Here is a 21,505-nt window from a genome sequence, read left to right on the forward strand (position 1 = left end):
AAGGTGGCCCAAGGAGGTTAGGAGAGATTGTATTAGTCAAGACTCTTTTCAGTTGCAAGCGATAGAAACACTTCTCAAAATGTTATTAAGCACAAATTGGAATGTTCCTCTTCATGCATGTGAAATGCAGAAGGTTTGGGCTGATTGCAGGCAAGGTTAGTGTATCACTGGATGTCTCAATGCAATAGCTGGTACACTTGCATTAGAATAACAAGAATGTTTTATTTGCACAAAAACTATTATGAAATTGTGGGAATAGTGAATGAAAATGAGCTGGCACATTAATCCAGGTTTTGTAGGAGCACAGCTATTACCACCTCTAGGCCCAATGATATGAGAGGAGGGAGAAGTTACTAGAACCTGGTAGGAATCTTGACAAACCAGCCTGAGACAGTTCTGCAGAGAAAGCCGAACTACTTCACCTTACTGTGCTAGCGCTCCCCAGTGTTCCACCCCTCTGGAAGCCAGAAGGCATTCAAACTTGTACCTATAGGTCAGACACTGGGGTGGGGAGCCAGTGGAGAGAGGTGGAGAGTAGTTTTTGAAAATGAAAACAGAAGTTGTCCTGCATACCTAGATATGACATCCTCAGAGCTAGGCCTCTATCCGCTAGACCTTTTTATTCTCCATCATCACTAGATACGCTTCTCCCATAGTAGCATAAAGACACCAGTGGCTCTATGCCTAACTCCTATCAGCCTGGCCAGACCTGAGAAGGTCTCTTTGCCCTGAGGATTGAACATAAGTCCCCAGATTGGCACACAGATCCTTCCCTGAACCAGTCACTCTACAGACAAAAGAGAGAAGACACTGACAAGCCAGCTTTTCACTATGTGCCAGACTCTGGAGCTGAGATGGATTCCAGCCATACTTCAATCACATGAATTGGGTTAAAGAAGACTGAATCCTCAAAGGGAAAGGCAGGATGTTATGATCAGAAGATAAAGGAGGAAACTGATGTTGAACAGGAAGCAATCCACTGAATAGATATCTATTTCAAGAACCAAGGCTGGAAGCAGGGTATGAACAAATACCCTCAATGTATGAGTTGAACTCATCTCCAGTTACCTTTTGTTTCTTTTGACAAGATGATTGGAAAGCAGGTGACTCTTTTCTTGGGTAGACCCACTAGAGAATCTAAAGACTTAGTCTTTCTTCATCTCTTCTGAGATTGTCTCAGTTCAGTAATTTAGAAATTATTCGTCCCTTGAATGGAAAATGACTCTGTATTCCCGCTAGAGGCATTATCAATAAGGAGAGGTGATACATTCTTCTTAGATTCTTAGCATGGGATCTTTGAAATTGTAAAGATTTTAGTTATATACTTCTTGTGAACGCCTGCAATTATACATGAAATACATTATTTTCCATTTTTTTTAAGTGGAAGAGTCCATAGCTTTTCTTAGGTTCTCAGAGAGATGATCCCCAAATAGTTAACAGCCCCTGATGTCTCACCCCCTTTTATGAATAAATATCCTTTCTGATAGCTCATAGCACCCCTAGAGAGCAGCTCTAAGAATACTGCATCAAGATCTGAGTTTCAGAGAATCTAGACTGCTGTTTCATCTGGTTTCCAAGTTGTAAGAAAACAGGCCTACTTTATAAAGAGATAGCCATATCTATAAAAAGAGAAGCCTTCTATTATAAAATACCAAAATAAGTCAGCTACTTAATAATGATGCCCTTAAAAGTGATGATGGTTCTAGCAGTTAGCTATATAATGAAAAGAAGTTCTAATAAATATCCAGGGTTAGTTTTATTTTGAAACCTCATTTTTTTTCTCTTCCCCATTAATTGTGTTTATAAATACTATATAGCATATTGGAAATGCCATGTAGTCCTATAACCAAAATACCTTTCCAATCTTGCTTGAACCAGATTTTTCAAACTTATTTGATCATGTAAACATTTTTTTTTTTCACCAACTCAAATTTATCATCTGGCAGAGCTAGTTCTGTGTGCCACACATTTGGGAAAACAATAAGGCAAACATTTACCAGGACCTATTCTAGATTCAAATTTTTGTTGCTTTTCAAGAGAAGAGGAACAGAGATGTTGGAGAGGGGAAATGACAATTAAATAATTCCGTTTCTACTTTAAAATTTTTAGTTATTGGTTCTAAGCCCAGTTCTGTCTCTGGAAGGTAAACCATACATGGAAGCCTCATAGCTTAGGCAAAGCCCTAGTTTCTACATGGGAAAATTTACTAAAAATATTGTATCATTAGTGGCTGAGTATTTAAGGGTGAAAGGAAGAGAGTACCTACCTCCAGGATGCTAAGCAAATACACGAATGACTTCAATGGAGCACGGAACAGTCTCATTAGTAAAGTACGCCATGATTTGATCTAGGAGTGCAAAGCAAGGACTGCCTACATCTCAGCCCCAACTTTACATGTGATTAATCCTTGGCATAACTCTGACGTCAGTAGTATTATCCTAGTTTCACATGTGATGTTGTAATTCTCTGCAATAGATAGCAATAGAGCTGGGAAAGGAATCCAGATCTCTGTGGATCTGGAGAGCTATGAGATCCCCTATAGCCTATGGCCTCACCATCACATACTGTTCTGAAAAGATCCTGAAAGACAGGGATAACTTGTTGCATGAGTGAAAATTCCTTCAAGAAGGATAAGAAAAGCATGGGTTGGTCAAAAAGTTCTGTTCTTGTGCACAACATATTCCTCAACTTTAAGAGGGAATGTGTTGCCATTGTTATGGGTACTGTTATTTATGATAAACCTGGAAAATAAGAAACTACAAAAATAATTTTCTCAGACCTATGATTCTCTTGAACAATAGAGAGTCAAAAACTATCACTGGATTCTGCAGTCTGTACTGGATTTGTAGACCTGTGCTAATTGGCAAGAAAAAAAAATGAATATAACAATCATTTCCCATGGGAGAGACCCAAATGAGGATCTGTGCAGTGGTTGTACCTGATCTTCAAGATGCCTGCTATGTCTTTGACATACCCTTGATGCCGTAGCAGTTTCTCTGAAACTTATTAATGTCACCAGCCAGACAAAATTAGCTTGAAATGAGGCAATCTGGGATCTCCAAGAGGCTCCTGAAGCCATCAGTCTAAAACAATGGCCAATGTGGTTATATACCTCTGCCCCATGAGGGATACAGATTAAACATACAATAGCAGGAGTCCAAATGCAGCTGAAGAGCAGGTGGAACAGAGAAGCTTTCTCAAGACACTGCAGTCCAATATCACGTGGCGTGGCAGAGCTGGGAATGAATAGGAAGCGTCCCTGGCAGACAGAACAATATGGCACAGAGTATCACAGATGGAGTGACTTTTTGACTAAAGGTGTCAAACAGACTGTGAGGAAATGAAACAGATTCTTAGATGGTAGCTACAGATGAAAATGAAAGGGCAATCTTTGTGTGTCTGCAGCAGAGAGAACACTGCTTTGCATTTTTCAGCATCAGCAACACCCGTATATCCAGACTGTGAGCACTGACAGGATAGACTTTTTAAGTTTTTGAAAGATTTGACTCACCAGAAAAATCCTTACAGCATGTAGAGCCTTCTAGCATTGTGATTTCCTATGGGATTTTGTGCTCAGTGCAATCTAACCTCCAACTCATACTTAGTGTAAAGCATGCTTTGTATGACAGTTTCTGTCTTTAAACTACGTGGGCTTTTTCTCCCAATGAAAAGATACATGGGGCAAGATGGGGGAAGGGGCAGAAGTATCTTCAAATGTCATTACATACAATTTTTTTTTTTTAATTTTTAGTTTTTTATTTTTTAAATTTTAAAATCTTTAATTCTTACATGCATTCCCAAACATGAACCCCCCTCCCACCTCCCTCCCCAGAACATCTTTCTGGGTCATCCCCATGCACCAGCCCCAAGCATGCTGCATCCTGCGTCAGACATAGACTGGCGATTCAATTCACATGATAGTATACATGTTAGAATGTCATTCTCCCAAATCATCCCACCCTCTCCCTCTCCCTCTGAGTCCAAAAGTCCATTATACACATCTGTGTCTCTTTCCCTGTCTTGCATACAGGGTCATCATTGCCATCTTCCTAAATTCCATATATATGTGTTAGTATACTGTATTGGTGTTTTTCTTTCTGGCTTACTTCACTCTGTATAATCGGCTCCAGTTTCATCCATCTCATCAGAACTGATTCAAATGAATTCTTTTTAACGGCCGAGTAATACTCCATTGTGTATATGTACCACAGCTTTCTTATCCATTCATCTGCTGATGGACATCTAGGTTGTTTCCATGTCCTGGCTATTATAAACAGTGCTGCGATGAACATTGGGGTACATGTGTCTCTTTCAATTCTGGTTTCCTCGGTGTGTATGCCCAGAAGTGGGATTGCTGGGTCATAAGGTAGTTCTATTTGCAATTTTTTAAGGAATCTCCACACTGTTCTCCATAGTGGCTGTACTAGTTTGCATTCCCACCAACAGTGTAGGAGGGTTCCCTTTTCTCCACACCCTCTCCAGCATTTATTGCTTGCAGATTTTTGGATCGCAGCCATTCTGACTGGTGTGAAGTGGTACCTCATTGTGGTTTTGATTTGCATTTCTCTAATAATGAGTGATGTTGAGCATCTTTTCATGTGTTTGTTAGCCATCCGTATGTCTTCTTTGGAGAAATGTCTATTTAGTTCTTTGGCCCATTTTTTGATAGGGTCGTTTATTTTTCTGGAGTTGAGCTGCAGAAGTTGCTTGTATATTTTTGAGATTAGTTGTTTGTCAGTTGCTTCATTTGCTATTATTTTCTCCCATTCAGATGGCTGTCTTTTCACCTTGCTTATATTTTCCTTTGTTGTGCAGAAGCTTTTAATTTTAATTAGATCCCATTTGTTTATTTTTGCTTTTATTTCCAGCATTCTGGGAGGTGGATCATAGAGGATCCTGCTGTGATTTATGTCTGAGAGTGTTTTGCCTATGTTCTCCTCTAGGAGTTTTATAGTTTCTGATCTTACATTTAGATCTTTAATCCATTTTGAGTTTATTTTTGTGTGTGGTGTTAGAAAGTGATCTAGTTTCACTTTGACAAAGGAGGCAAGAATATACAATGGAGTAAAGACAATCTCTTTAACAAGTGGTGCTGGGAAAACTGGTCAACCATTACATACAATTTTTAAAGAAGAAAGTAGTGGGGTTTAGTTGGAAGAAAATAAAGACGTTTGTTGAAGTGAATTGAACCCAAACGGGGACAAAGGGTCTTCACATATTTAAAAGACTATCCTGCAAAAGACAAATCAAATTGTTCTTGATTCAAAAGACCAGAAGAAAAATCAATAGAAAGAAACCACAAGGAAACAGATTTTAGCTCAGTACAATGAAGAACTTTCTAATTATGTTTCAAACTTAGAGTAGATTGCAGTGCGGTAGCCACTTAGCTGGCAGTGGTCAGTGATGGGAGAACCATTTGTTCGGGATGATAGAGAATAATCTCATTATTGAGTCAGAGGTTAGAGTAGGTGTTCTTTTTTCTTTTTTTTGGTCTCTTATTCCTCCTACTGGATTGTATACCCCTTGGAGATAAGAATAGGATATTCTAAATATTTCTTATTTCCACACCTAACAAAGAACCCTTAAAATGTATGATTCAATTAAATTTATGACTTGCATCATCTTAAGACTTCTATGATGTAAAGAATTCAAAAGTATCCATTTAATTCAATCCAGCTACATCAGTCCAAAAGTAATCAAACCAACAGCTTAGAAAATTACTACATTTTCTAAGACAACGTGATTCTCAAAAAAAGAGCTTAAAATTAGTTCACATTATTTGTATTAGGACTAATGTCAGATGACTGATAATATTTCTTACCTTCCAACCTATACTATCAATAAGATGTAACTATTTGCATGAGAGGGTAAAGATTATACCTTTATGGGATTCACAAGAGTTAAGTAAAAGTAAAATCAGACCACTGTCAATACTTTCTAAACTTTAGCCATTCGTGCATATCCTATTGTTTTAATTTGACTATAAGAAATTCCAGTTATATTCTTTTAACACTTCATATATGTTTGAAAGACCTGCTTCAAAATATCATGTTGACCTTTGGAATTCTCCACTTGAGTCCATCTTCAAAAGTACAGCACTGACGTTTTTGTCTTAACTGACCTTTCATTAAGGTCACTGCTACATTTGATATAATAAATAGAGGAGAATTAAGAGCTAACATCACTGCCATAGTACAACACTGAATAGACTGAATTATGTGCTTAAGGAGAGGAATTGATGATTATTGGCAAACTCTGCTAAAGAAATTGCTGCCTTGAAAAAGTATTTCAGAGAAAAAGTATTTCTGTGAATAGTTTCCCTCCTCCAGCATATTTTTATTTTGATAAAATACACCCATAAATTAGAGTTATCTTTTAAAGATTCATACTGGGACTCTGTGATTTAACTACCCTCTAATGAACTCACAGGGATCCCTGTCATAGCAGCAACTTGGAGCATACTCTATGAAAACCTGTCGTGAGTGCTCATTGAAAATATAAATGGTTCTCCTGTCCAAAAGGAGTAATCAAATTGCTGTCTGGTTTTTTAAAAAGGAGGAAACTGAAGAATTGTTGAAATAATGAGGAAATATGCTAGGTGTGCAGTATGGAGCATATACTTGGAGCTATTTAAAATACCCTTTGTGTAAAATGAAACTCAATCTAATTCCAAGTATGGTGAGCAAGCATGGCAAATCCAATGTAGCTAGAAGGCAGTTTACATTGTATCTTACCAATGTTCAATTTAAGAAAAGATTGAAGAACATCAGGCTGTTATAAAAACAATTTGCTGCAGAATAAATTTGGTACTTGCCAACTGCTTCTAGAGACAGCCTCTTTTCCAGCAGAGCCAGGATGTCATGAGACGCAGGTTATTGGTACTCAAGCAGAATGACTATTAGGCATAAAATTAGTTTAAAAAATAGACTTACAAAAATATTCAATGTTTGAACGAGAGCAATGCCCACTATTTAAATAGTATTTAAATTTTTCTAACTGAGAATCAGTAGTGAAAAAAGTTAATTTTGTACCGAAGATTAAAGGATTTTTTTTTTTCTGTCAGATTTTTGCTACATCAGCCTACAAAATAATGGGGCTTCCCTGATAGCTCAGTCGGTAAAGAATCTGCCTGCAATGCAGAAGACCCAGGTTCGATTCCTGGGTCAGGAAGATCCCCTGGAGAAGGAAATGGCAGCCCACTCCATTATTCTTACCTGGAGAATCCCACAGACAGAGGAACCTGGCAGGCTACAGTCAGTGAGGTTGCAAGAGTCAGACACAACCTAATGACTAAATCACCACCACTGGTTGTTTGAAAGATTAAAAGAGATATATGCATGTAAAGCTTTTAGAATAGTGCCTGACATTTAATAGATAATCAATAGAGTTAACTATTGTCATTATTGTTATCACCATCTTCTTTTTCATTATCAGCATCATGTGGTTTGAAGTTCATTTTATTTATTCTCTTTAACTTCTTTTTTATCCCCAGAAATGTGACATAGTTTGTATTTATTTTCACAAAGAGTAAATCAAAGGATCATGCTTGTTGGCAAATCAACATGGACTTTAGAAAGCATGGTGGTAGTGGTTTAGTTGCTAAGTTGTGTCCAACTCTTGCGACCCCATGGACAGTAGTCTGTGCAGGCTCCTCTGTCCGTGGGATTCTCCAGGCAAGAATACTGGAGTGGGTTGCCAGTTCCTTCTCCAGGGGATATTCCCAACCCAGGAGTCAAGCCCCTGTCTCCTGCACTGCAGGCAGATTCTTTACCAGCTGAGCTATGAGGGAAGTCCTTAGTGTAGTTGCTTTAAAAAAAAAAAAAAGCACACACACACACTATTATATCAGATTCCTGTTTTCTTTCTCTAGACGTATGAGAGGAACCCAGAGTTTTCTGTCCCTTTTATTTTGTAAAGCATTCAGTCCAATTTAAAAATCACATCTCACATATAATTCGAAGTGCTCTTCTTCCCCCAACCATGGTTTAGACATTTGATTGAATGGTATTAGACTGGAGAGTTAAGTGTAGCTGTTCTTAATACATCTCTCTTCCTCTGCCTTCTAGCTTCTTCAGTACTGGGGGAAAGGGGGTGGTGTGGCAGAATGGAAAGAAGGACAAATATCCTTTTCTCGACTGAATGAGGCCACAGCATTCTGTGTATAAGTTGTTGCTGTTTCTCTGGCTAACACTCACTGATCATCAGTGCCTTCTGTGTGGCTGGCATCAAAATGTTCTCTTATTAGGCACGTGTTTGGGTTCTTTGAACTGTCCTGCTACTTAATGGTTCACTGTCATGGAAAGTCCTTCTTTGGCTGAACCTCTTTCACCCCAACCCCTGACTTGGTTCTTGTCATTCATGGTTGATACCACAGGCTGTTACTGCCTGGAGGTTCAGGCCTGATAAACAGCCTCCTTGGGTTAGCTATCTACTCTGGTAGCTTCCTGATGAAGGGGAAATTCATACAGCCAACCATGGAGAGCAAATGATTTCTCATTTCTTCTCTACACTCTACCATCTCTTTTCAGTTCTCTTCAAGATTACATAGATCGGAGAAATGCTGTTTAAAGGTCAAATTTCCAGCTAGGAGATAAATAAGTCCTGGAAATCTAATCCACAGCATGGTGATTATAGTCAACAATAAATAAAATTATTATTTAATAAAAATGATTATAAATATAAAAATTTCTAAGAAATTAGATCTTCTTTCTCACCACAAAACAGAAATAATATTAATTATGTGACATAATATAGTTGTTAGCTAATTCTACAATAGTAATCATATTGGAATACATAATTGTATCAAACCAACACATTATACTCCTTAAACTTACACAATGTTATGTGACAATTTTATCTCAGTAAAGTTATATTGTGCAGTCAGAGGAGCAGATCTGGACCTCTTCTCCTAAGCATATATTTAAAGGAGATGAGAAGCCATCCCTTCTTGCATATGCCCCCAACTCGTCAGTGACTCACCTGGAAGCCGCCCCTTTGCATAATGTGAAGGTAGCCTCTCTCTCATTCCCAGCCATCTCCCTCCTTTATTCTGCATATATGTGGCCTGAAAAGGAAGAAAGATAGTGGGATGAGATGAAGGCTTATGGATGGTTCTACAAAGCTGGGCAGGAAGTGTTTGGTTGGTGAACTTCTTCAGAATACAGGGTTCTTGCTCGCACTTTGAGTCTTTACTGCATTTCTGGGATGATGTGAAAAGTCCTCCTGCACATCCTATAACACAGAGTTAGTGCTCACTCCATCTATGGTGAATTTAACCGATTTTATGTTTATATTGCTAAATTCACTTTGCAAATTGCACTTCAAATGGTGCCTGTTCAGAAATATAACCCTGACTTTTGGTAGTTGAAAATGTAATCTCTTATCTAAATTCTTATAGTCCTTTATTTAATAACTCTCTGACTCATTACATATTCATGTGTTTTATGTTTATTTGTTATCATAATTTTTTATTAATTTAGGTGGTGAGATTCTTGGAAATAAACTTTATACATGAATAACACTTGTATTTCCCACAGTACCACCAATACTCTTAGGATGAGATCATTCTTATTATACGTAATTGAAGTAATTTTAATTCAGGGGACTAAACTCTACTTAATACAGCATCTTAGAATGTGTTAATAGGCATTACTTCCAACAAATGGTAGGAAAATTTTGTTATCAGCTTGAATGGTAGAATTGCTTACAAACATAATAAACTTCTAGAAATATATCATAAGGAAATAATTCAAGAAGCACAGACATACTTAAATGTACCTACTCTAGCATTATGTGAGGATCTGAAAACAACTTAGTATCCAGTAGGAAGGAGATGGCTGCCATTTTTACTCATTAAGTAGATCAAAAACTGTGCAACCATTAAAGATATTCATTTTGAAAATATAAACTAAAAAGATATGGGATATAATTAAAATAATTGAAAAAGAATAAAAATTTGAATAAACGTGATTGAAATTGTTAAAACACTAACATATGAACAAAACTGAAAGAAAAATGAATTGAGTAGGGAAGGAGGTGTTATTTCGAATATATTTAATTGAAAAGTTAAAAAGACATTTAAAACACATATTGATGAATAAAATAACCTGATGGATAATGCAACAGGAAAAAGTAGCTTCTTTCTGTGCATTAATAATTAGACTGGCTTTGTCAGTGGCTGAAAGGTCTCCATGTCTTTTCCAAGTGATTATTATATTCCCTAGCTCAGTACTTTCTGTCATAAAGAAGTGTCATTTTTCTTTGGATCTCTTTGTCATTTTTTCCTTGGGTCTCTATTTACTCCCCCATCTAAAGTAGAAGTGTCAAGTGACCTTGACGAGTCATAAATGAGAACTTGGCTAACAGAGAAAGCTATTTAATTCTGTCAATCTCTATTAGACGCTAATGGCTGTCATGGTATCGATTTAAATCTTTTTTCTTCCTTATATTTTGTCATCAATGTTTTCTTCACTGGAAAATTGTGAGTTCTCTCAGAAGAACAGAGTTAATAAATTTGGAGTCTGGACTAGTTGATACATAGTTAACTGCTCAATAAATGAAAGCAGCAAAAATCTGTTAAAAAACAAATCACTGTGGCCAATCACCTCCACTTCTATCCAGCTCAGTAATTTCTTAAACATACACCATTGTTTCATTTTCTCTAAAATATTGACATCACAATAATGTAAATGGGGGTATATATAGAAACTTTCCCCATGTAGCTAACTGAATTTAATGTATTGACCTAGGTGCAACAAAATATTGCAGTATTTTAATACCCTCAAACCTTCACACTTTCAGTTGTTTGTGCTGTTAAGTTCTTCGGACCACAAAGTTCTTTGTGATTATGGGCTCACATTTCTGAGAACACTGATTTAGAGCCTGATGAGAGTTTGTTACCATAAACCATTAACAAAGTAACAAATCTGCCTCAGAATCAACTCTGTGTCCTTGTCCTTAATTTAGGCAATTAAGCTAACTAGCCGCAACCACCAAATTTTAATAGTTTTTCCTCTTAAAATTATCATCATGTATGGTGCTGTTCTGGAAAATTGCCTTCTCTGAATAGAGAAGAACCATTTCAATTATATTCTTCCTTCTTCACACCACACTAAGCCCTCATGTTCTCATGCCATTTGTTTGTTTGTTTTGAGGCAGTTTATTATGACAGTGAATTTTCTTTTGCAAACTAAACTCTACAATAGGATATTATGCCATTACAACCCCACCTTCGATTAACCTTCTTTCCAGTGATTAAATTAACACAAATAGATAGGATGCCATTCCAGGGTATATAACTTTAGGGTTATAGTAGTGGTCATCTCATAAAAGCAGTGCCTCTGTTAGAAAAAAAAATATATCATTTTGAATGCATTACTGCACCTAGATTTCATTTATCTCTTGGTCCCTATTATAAAGTGATATTCCTGGAATTCAGTAGGTACATAATGTCAGTTTATTCTGCTTTATTCCTCCTCACAAACTGGAATGTTCTAACATAGGCAAAACAGCATTAGGTCTTCCACATTACATTTATTAGTCAGGCAGGAACTTAATCTTCTGACTATACATGCAAGCTTCTACCTGTTCAGTAAGGCAATGTTTACTTTCTTTTTATCCTTAGAGACAGAAAGCCTAATTGATAGAGGAAATTGAAATTGACAAGCCTTGAGAGGGACTGATTTCTGCATAAAATATTGTCCAGTGTAATTTCTCAGATAGAGATGTCCAAGCTTTTTATGATAAGGAGAGTGAATGTGTCCCTCAGTTGAGACGTGGTGAGTTGAGAGAAGGTGATGGTCGATGAGTGAGAAATGAAGAAGAATTTCATATATAATTTCCAATTCATAGTTACAATCACAATACTCTCTCTATGTTTCATTGAAATTTAGAAGGATGCAGAAGGTGAGCCAACAATTGCCAGTTTGGATTCCTATCCTTTCTCCTAGAACCCCAGTTATAAATTCTGGAAGTGTTTGGGGAAAGAAGACAGACAACCTTTGTTAGCCTGAAAATAAATATCTGGTCTCCTTACTGAGCTGTAGATTGAACCTAAGAAAAAATATGAATAGTAAGTATTACTTGTAAGTCACTGAATAGAAAAGACTCATCAAGAGATTCCAGAGAAGGAAATGGCAACCCACTCCAGTACTCTTCCCTGGAAAAATCCCATGGACAGAGGAGCCTGGTGGGCTGCAGTCCACGGGGTCGCTAAGAGTCGGACACTACTGAGTGACTTCACTTTCACTTTTCACTTTCATGCATTGGAGAAGGAAATGGCAATCCACTCCAGGGTTCTTGCCTGGAGAATCTCAGGGACGGAGAAGCCTGGTGAGCTGCCGTCTATGGAGTTGCACAGAGTCGGACACGACTGAAGCAATTTAGCAGCAGCAGCAGCAGCATCAAGAGATTCAAGCCCAATTTACCAATAAGCTGGAAACATGTTAGGAAATTATACAACATATTTTAAAAATTATCTTAGATAGTCAGTTCAGTTCAGTCTCTCAGTCGTGTCCGACTCTTTGCGATCTCATGAATCGCAGCATGCCAGGCCTCCCTGTCTATCACCAACTCCCGGAGTTCAGACTCACATCCATCAAGTCAGTGATGCCATCCAGCCATCTCATCCTCTGTTGTCCCCTTCTCCTACTGCCCCCAATTCCCTCCCAGCATCAGAGTCCTTTCCCATGAGTCAACACTTCGCATGAGATGGCCAAAGTACTGGAGTTTCAGCTTTAGCATCATTCCTTCCAAAGAAATCCCAGGGCTGATCTCCTTCAAAATGAACTGGTTGGATCTCCTTGCAGTCCAAGGGACTCTCAAGAGTCTTCTCCAACACCACATTTCAAACACATCAATTCTTTGGTGCTCATCCTTCTTCATAGTCCAACTCTCACATCCATACATGACCACAGGAAAAACCATGGCATTGACTAGATGGACCTTAGACGGCAAAGTAATATCTCTGCTTTTGAATATGCTATCTAAGTTGGTCATAACTTTCCTTCCCAAGAGAAAGAGTCTTTTAATTTCATGGCTGCAGTCACCATCTGCAGTGATTTTGGAGCCCAAAAACATGTTTCCCCATCTATTTGCCATGAAGTGATGGGACCGGATGCCATGATCTTCGTTTTCTGAATGTTGAGCTTTAGGCCACTTTTTCACTCTCCTCTTTCACTTTCATCAAGAGGCTTTTTAGTTCCTCCCCACTTTCTGCCATAAGGGTGGTGCCATCTGCATATCTGTGGTTATTGATATTTCTCCTGGCAATCTTGATTCCAGCTTGTGTTTCTTCCAACCCAGCCTTTCTCATGATGTACTCTGCATATAAGTTAAATAAGCAGGGTGACAATACACAGCCTTGACATACTCCTTTGCCTATTTGGAACCAGCCTGTTGTTCCATGTCCAGTTCTAACTGTTGCTTCCTGACCTGCATTCAGATTTCTCAAGAGGCAGGTTAGGTGGTCTGGTATTCCCATCTCTTTCAGAATTTTCCACAGCTTATTGTGATCCACACAGTCAAAGGCTTTGGCATAGTCAATAAAGCAGAAAAAGATGTTTTTCTGGAACTCTCTTGCTTTTTCCATGGTCCAGCCGATGTTGGCAATTTGATATTGGGTCCTCTGCCTTTTCTAAAACTAGCTTGAACATCAGGAAGTTCACGGTTCACGTATTGCTGAAGCCTGGCTTGGAGAATTTTGAGCATTACTTTACTAGCATGTGAGACGAGTGCAATTGTGCGGTAGTCTGAGCATTCTTTGGCATTGCCTTTCTTTGGGATTGGAATGAGAATTGACCTTTTCCAGTCCTGTGGCCACTGATCAGTTTTCCAAATTTGCTGTCATATTGAGTGTAGCACTTTCACAGCATCATCTTTTAGGATTAGAAAGAGCTCAACCGGAATTCTGTCACCTCCACTAGCTTTGTTTGTAGTGATGCTTTCTAAGACCCACTTGACTTCACATTCCAGGATGTCTGGCTCTAGGTGAGTGATCACACCATCGTGATTATCTGGGTTATGAGGATCTTTTTTGTACAGTTCTTCTGTGTATTCTTGACACCTCTTCTTAATATCTTCTGCTTCTGTTAGGTCCATACCATTTCTGTCCTTTATCAAGCCCATCTTTGCATGAAATGTTCCCTTCGTATCTCTAATTTTCTTGAAGAGATCTTTAGTCTTTCCCATTCTGTTCTTTTCCTCTATTTCTTTGCACTGATTGCTAAAGAAGGCTTTCTTATCTCTTCTTGTTATTCTTTGGAACTCTGCATTCAGATGCTTACATCTTTCCTTTTCTCCTTTGCTTTTCACTTCTCTTCTTTTCACAGCCATTTGTAAGTCCTCCCCAGACAGCCATTTTGCTTTTTCACATTTCTTTTCCATGGGGATGGTCTTGATCCCTGTCTCCTGTACAATGTCACAAACCTCATTCCATAGTTCATCAGGCACTCTATCTATCAGATCTAGACCCTTAAATCTATTTCTCACTTCCACTGTATAATCATAAGGGATTTGATTTTGGTCATATCTGAATGGTCTAGTGGTTTTCCCTACTTTCCTCAATTTAATTCTGAATTTGGTAATAAGGAGTTCGTGATCTGAGCCACAGTCTGCTCCTGGTCTTGTTTTTGTTGACTGTATAGAGCTTCTCCATCTTTGGCTGCAAAGAATACAATCAATCTGATTTCGGTGTTGACCATCTGGTGATGTCCATGTGTAGAGTCTTCTCTTGTGTTGTTGGAAGTGGGTGTTTCTTATGACCAGTGCATTTTCTTGGGAAAACTCTATTAGTCTTTGCCCTGCTTCATTCCGCATTCCAAGGCCAAATTTGCCTATTACTCCAGGTGTTTCTTGACTTCCTACTTTTGCATTCCAGTCCCCTATAATGAAAAGGACATCTTTTTTGAGTGTAGTTCTAAATGATCTTGTAGGTTTTCATAGAACCATTCAACTTCAGGTTCTTCAGCGTTACTGGTTTGGGCATAGACTTGGATTATTGTGATATTGAATCGTTTGCCTTGGAAATGAACAGAGATCATTCTGGTTTTTTTTGAGACTGCATCCAAGTACTGCATTTTGGACTCTTTTGTTGACCATGATGGCTACTCTATTTCTTCTGAGGTATTCCTGCCCACAGTAGTAGATGTAATGGTCATCTGAGTTAAATTCACCCATTCCTGTCCATTTTTGTTCTCTGATTCCTAGAATGTCAACGTCCACTCTTGCCATCTCTTGTTTGACCACTTCCAATTTGCCTTGATTCATGGATCTGACATTCCAGGTTCCTATGCAATATTTCTCTTTACAGCATCGGACCTTTTTTCTATCACCAGTCACATCCACAGCTGGGCATTGTTTTTGCTTAGGCTCCATCCCTTCATTCTTTCTGGACTTATTTCTCCACGGATCTCCAGTAGCATATTGGGCACCTACTGACCTGGGCAGTTCCTCTTTCAGTATTCTATCATTTTGCCTTTCATACTGTTCATGGGGTTCTTAAGGCAAGAGTACTTAGGAAATGGTTTGCCGTTCCCTAAGAAATCTTAATTTAAGATCACTCTTTTCTGGTTATAAAGGATATTAAATAGAATCCAAATGATTAGCAACAATAGTAGTAAACAGATTATCTGGAAGGCTTCTCTTTCTAAAATGGCTAAACAAAAACCTTTACCTTTCTTCTTTTGATAAAGCCCATGAACTTGCAAGAAGAAATAGACAATAAAAATACATGTATAGTATCATAGAAATGCTGTCAACAGATCTGAAATTAAGAGATTTCTAAAAAGTGTATAATATCATATATGAAATGAATCACCAGTCCAGGTTCAATGCATGATACTGGATGCTTGGGGCTGGTGCACTGAGATGATCCAGAGGGATGGTATGGGGAGGGAGGTGGGAGGGAAGTTCAGTATGGGGAACACATGTATACCTGTGGCAGATTCATGTTGATGTATGGCAAAACCAATACAATATTGTAAAGTAATTAACTTTCTATTACAATAAATAAATTTATATTAAAAAATAAAATAAAAAGTGGACAACAGTTGAGAAGAGAACAAACATGAAATCCAACTTAGTTGAAGAGAAAGAGAGGATCTCTCCCCAGAAGTGAATCTTCCCAACAGCATCAAAGAATAACCCCAAGATCAGGACTGGGTGTTGGAATAGCAGTAAGCTGTCCACCAGTAGGCATCACAATTAATTTAATGGCTGTGGAATATTTGTCCCTATTTTCCCAATCTCAGGTTTTGGCTACAATGTTTGTCCTCAAGAAAAAAACTATTATAAAGTCTCCATATATAATAAAGTGACATTTGTTGAAGGGAACCCTCATTATTGAAATGGGAGTAAGAGAAAAGCAGGGCAGCCCATAAGCAGTCATCACAATAGATAAGGGTCAAGAGGGAAAACTCTCTGGATACCAAGGACCCACAAAATCTCTGAACCCACAAACTCAAGCCAGTACTTTTTGTGAGCATTTCTTGCCAGGGGAAGAGAGGTTTTCATTTGTCCTAGGGAGAGTACATTCAATTAATAGTATTGTAAATATGAATAAACCCTAGATCACCAAGCTTTGAAGGAAAATTAAACAAAATTCCAAATGAACATTTTGATGCAAAAAGTTAGAAGGGAACTTTAAAATGAGCAATATTACTATCCTCCAAGAAATTCAAAGAGCTGTCACATCCATACAATAAAAACAGGTTGCTCTGAAAAAAGTAGTTAAATCTTTGAGATGAGAATCATGATGGTGAAAATTTAAAAAATAAATAAATCAAGCAGCAAGACTGGGTGACAGAACACTTGTCTCTGTTTTTCTATATAATCTTTCATGAAGATTAATGTTTCATCTTCAGGCTCCAAATGGTGGCCCTCTCACCCAGCTCCAGGTCCTTCAAAAGTAACCACAACCCTATAGGTCTCAGATTTTTTTTTTTACAAACATCCGGCATCAGACAGAGATCTCTTGTAGTAGCTGCTGTATGAGTCCCAGGGTCCAGTCCCTCACAGGCCTGAGCTTTTCAGGACCCATAGTCTCCCTGTGGCAAAAGATGCAGGGTCAGTCTTATCCAAAACACTTGAAGGAGAATGGGAATGAGGGGACTGCCCCAGGGAAAAAAACAACCAACTGGTGGGGAAAAAAAAGAAATGGACATTATGGGGCCAATAAACTATACAAATCAAACAAGTTTAAACAGTAAGAATATGGAGAATCTGAGTAACATTTAACATGCTAATTTTAACAGTCATATGCCTGGATGTGTAGTCATTAATGTATATTTTGGGTAATATACAACAATACATTTTGATCTGTACATTTATTTAGGTAATTTTTCCTTTATACCACAGGCTGATAAAATTTAATACTAACAGCAAAATGATAGAATAAAGGATATAATCCAAAGGCATTCCTATAAATAGTGTCTAGAGTTAAAGAAAGTCAAAATGAAAATTACAGATTATTTGGATTCTGTGTTTAACGATAACTTGGTTGTGTGGTAACAATAACTGAGGTCTGGATATCAAGGAACAAGACTCTCATTTCCTCTTTTTCTCACCCACTCAGTGACTTTAAGTATGTCACCTAAATTCTCTCAAAGTTACTCTGCAGTCTCTACAGAGTCTCGTTCTACTGCTCTGTTAGCTTGGGAAGGAAAGAAAATTGTTTTTTTAAATGTTCTAATATCTATCTATCTAGCCATCTACCTACCTACTTAAATAATAAGTATGAAAGTGAAGCTGTAGTCACTCAGTTGTGTCAGACTCTTTGCAACCCCATGGACCATGCCTGCCAGGCTCCTCTGTCCATGGAATTCTCCAGGCAAGAATACTAGAGTGGGTTGCCATACCCTTCTCCAGGGGATCTAACATGGGTGTCCCTCATTGCAGGCAGATTCTTTATCGTCTGAGTCACCAGGGAAACCCAAATCATAAGTATATATTACTATACGTAAGAAGATAGAAACAACAATAGCATAAGCATGGATGCTGCTACTTTTACAATAATTTAATACTGTTGACCCTGAAGACATCAGATGTCATAACTTCTGAAGATATATACAATAATAGTAAACTAAGCAGTTTTATTCTCTGTGTTTATATCCTAAGACAGCAATACTGTAGATCACACATATAACACAAACCCACTATGTGAGGTAGTATGAAGAACAGAGTACAAATACCAAGTCATTTGCCTTGATTTTTTTTTCCTACAAAAATACAAACTAACCAAGCTTCACAACTATATATAAGTATCCACAGAAGTCCCCTCACTTGTTTCAAAGAAGAAAGATATCAGCCCCAAATTCTCCAAACTAATTTTCTTGAAGCTATACTTGATAGCCTAAAAATGTGTCTGGAAAAAAATGTGTAAGCATCACTGATAAGAATGATTACAAGTCATCCTTGAGATAAGCCAGTTGATTTTTTTCCCCATGAAATTATGTTCAAGGCCCTGGTTCTTGAGAACTTTATCAACTTGGGAAATTTAAAATACAATTTTGTCACGAATTAGTAATATCCAAAATTATATTAAGTTGAAAATATTTGCAGTATATGATAAAGAATAGTATTGGAGTCAGCCCTATGGAAACTCAATATTTTCAAAACCTCACCAGCATTCATATTCATACAAAGTGAATAAAATAATATGATTTTAAATGATAACAGAATTTTTGCATTATAGAGTTCCTTAATGATGAAGTTAAGCCTGTTTCACAGAGGATGAATATAGTTTCGAAGGTTAATGATTGAAGGTGAACAATTAGTGCATCCCTCAAATCATAAAACAGACAGTTGTTGGACCAAGATTACATTGCTTCTTCTAATCACTGCTCATCCTATCCCCTGCTGCAGCCACATTGCCACATATCCACAATGAAGAATGTTCATGAAGCTTCAATAACAGTAAAGAGCTCCAAGTATTAGAAAAAGAACATACCCCTCCCCCCCGCCGCCCACAGTTTTAGGCACAGATTGAGCAGAAGTAAAGGTTAAACATAAATTTCCTTCATGACAGTCAAAAGAGAAAAAGGACAATAATTTGATCTTTGGGAAACTGGGGATTTAATATTCTTATTTAAACCTTTTGTTCACTTTTGACTATATATATTTAGATAAGAAAATATTCTAAACTACCACTTCAATTTCCTCTCCAAGTAATATTTTGGCAAAATACTCAGAATACAAATTTTCACAAGAATTTCTCAAATGGAGTCACTTTCCCCCACATAATAACTACGAGGGCCATATTAAACAAATTTTCACAGCCTCTAGAGATTGCTGGCATATTTTATTACCATTTAAGCTCATATACTTTGATGAGTTGTACTTGCTAAAAAGAATCACCAGTAAAAGAATTAAAAATAAGTTTTTATGATTTTTATTCAAGTCAGAAAGTCACACGATATCACAGTGTTTATAAACATAAAACTTGCTGAGAAAGTTTCATGCTATCTTTTATAACATTTATTAATCTAAATTTGAATCAATCATTTTTTTTCCATTGGCAAACATCTTCAAAAAGCTGTCACTGTCTTACTGGCAGATGAATAAAGCTGTGTGTTAACTGATGGGTATGAAATGTTCTAGACACCTAGGAATGTCTAAGACTCAACAGCTGAAATTTATTTTCTGTATCTACCTGTCTCTCCCTGACCATAACCCCTTACATGTTAGGATACTAGGGGATGACTTCAAATGACCCAGCTTTGATAGCGATCTCATTTCTGTTATGATGATACATGTTACCTTAAGCAGCAGGTGAAACATAACATATAAGGGACTTTTTAAGATTCAGTGCTAGTTATTAGATAAAGTATGCCTTTTTACATTAAAGTATAACTTAGATACAGTGGAAGAGCAGATCCAATATAAAGTGTGGTTAGCTTTGACAAATGTGTATACCAGTGGAACCCAATGCCCTATCAAAATATGAAACATTTCCATCATGCCAGCAAGTTGCCATGTGTCACTTACCAATCTATCTCACCATGCCCCTCTCCACTACCCCACTGCCAGAAGCAATCACTGTTCTGTTCTCTATCACCGTAGATGAATTTTGCCAGTTTTAAAGTTTCATAAGAATGTATGTAGTCTTTTATATCTGGCTTCATTCACTGAGCATAATTTTGTTTGCAATCCATCCATGTTTTCCCATGTGTCACTAGTTTATTTCTTCTTATTGCTGAGTAGTACTCAAGCTTCTTAGTATGCACAGTTGGTTTATTCATTCTCTTGATGATGGAACATGGGTTGTTTTCAGCTTGATACTATCATGAATAGTGATGCTATCTATACACTTGTAGAAAGCTTTTTCTGGACATATGTTTTAATTTTTCTTTGACAAGTACCTAGATGTTGAACTAATTGATAATAAGAAAGATGTATGTCTAGCATTTTTATAACCTTCAAAATGTTTTCTAAAGTTTGTACACACCCAGCAAAATATGAGTTTTGGTTGGTCCATATCCTTCTCAACATTTGCTCTTGTCTTTTTCATTTTAGCTATTCTAGTGAATGTGTAGTGGTATCTCACTGTGATATAAAATTGCATTCCCCTGATGATTAATGAAGAATTGATGTTTTTGAATTATGGTGTTGGAGAAGACTCTTGATAGTCCCTTGGACTGTAAGGAGTTCCAACCAGTCCATCCTAAAGGAAATCAGTCCTGAATATTCATTGGAAGGACTGATGTTGAAGCTGAAACTCCAATACTTGGGCCATCTGATGTGAAGAGCTGACTCATTGGAAAAAACCCTGATGCTGGGAAAGATTGAAGGCAGGAGGAAAAGGGGATGACAGAGGATGAAATGGTTGGATGGCATCACTGATTCAATGGACATGAGTTTGAGCAAACTCCAGGAGTTGGTGATGGACAAGGAGGCCTGGCGTGCTGCAACCCATGGGGTCGCAAAAAGTCAGACGTGACTGAGCAACTGAAATTGAACTGATGACTAACACTTAGCACATTCATATGTTACTGACTATATATGTATCTTCTTTACTTATGTGACTATTCAAGTTTCTTGACCACTATTAATTGTTTATCTTATATTTTGGTCTCTGTTTTCAGATTTTTTTTTTTAGGGAGAGCAGTTTTACATTTACAACAAAATTGAGAAGAAGGTAAAGAGACTCACTTACACTTTCTATCCCCACATAACCTCCTCCATTAGTAACATCACTCATCAGAATGGTACTTTTTTTGTTTAACCAAGGATGAATCTACATTAACACATAAAAATCACCCAAAGCCCATAGTTTACCTGAGGGTTCACTCCGTTTTTTTAAAACCTTTATCCAGATTGATTTATTGTTAACCTTTTATCCCATTTTTGTAGCTGAAGTACAATAGATCTACAATATTACATGAATTTCAGGTGTACAACACAGTGATTTGACATTTTTATACATTATGAAATGATCATCATAAGTCTAGCTGCCATCTGCTACCTTATAGTAGTTATTGCAGTATTGTTGAATATCCTCCCTATGCTGTAG

The 21,505-nt window shown here is 37.5% G+C and overlaps 1 non-coding gene across 1 annotated transcript; it reads left to right on the plus strand.

The window, feature by feature from the left end:
- Positions 1 to 7,098: 7,098 nt before the first annotated feature.
- Positions 7,099 to 7,171, plus strand: TRNAC-GCA (transfer RNA cysteine (anticodon GCA)). Its single transcript has one exon. It is a non-coding gene; the product is annotated as a tRNA-Cys (tRNA).
- The last annotated feature ends 14,334 nt before the right edge of the window (positions 7,172 to 21,505 follow it).

Source organism: Ovis canadensis, chromosome 2 (genome assembly GCF_042477335.2).
Source record: "Ovis canadensis isolate MfBH-ARS-UI-01 breed Bighorn chromosome 2, ARS-UI_OviCan_v2, whole genome shotgun sequence".
In the NCBI taxonomy this organism is placed as follows: Eukaryota; Metazoa; Chordata; class Mammalia; order Artiodactyla; family Bovidae; genus Ovis; species Ovis canadensis.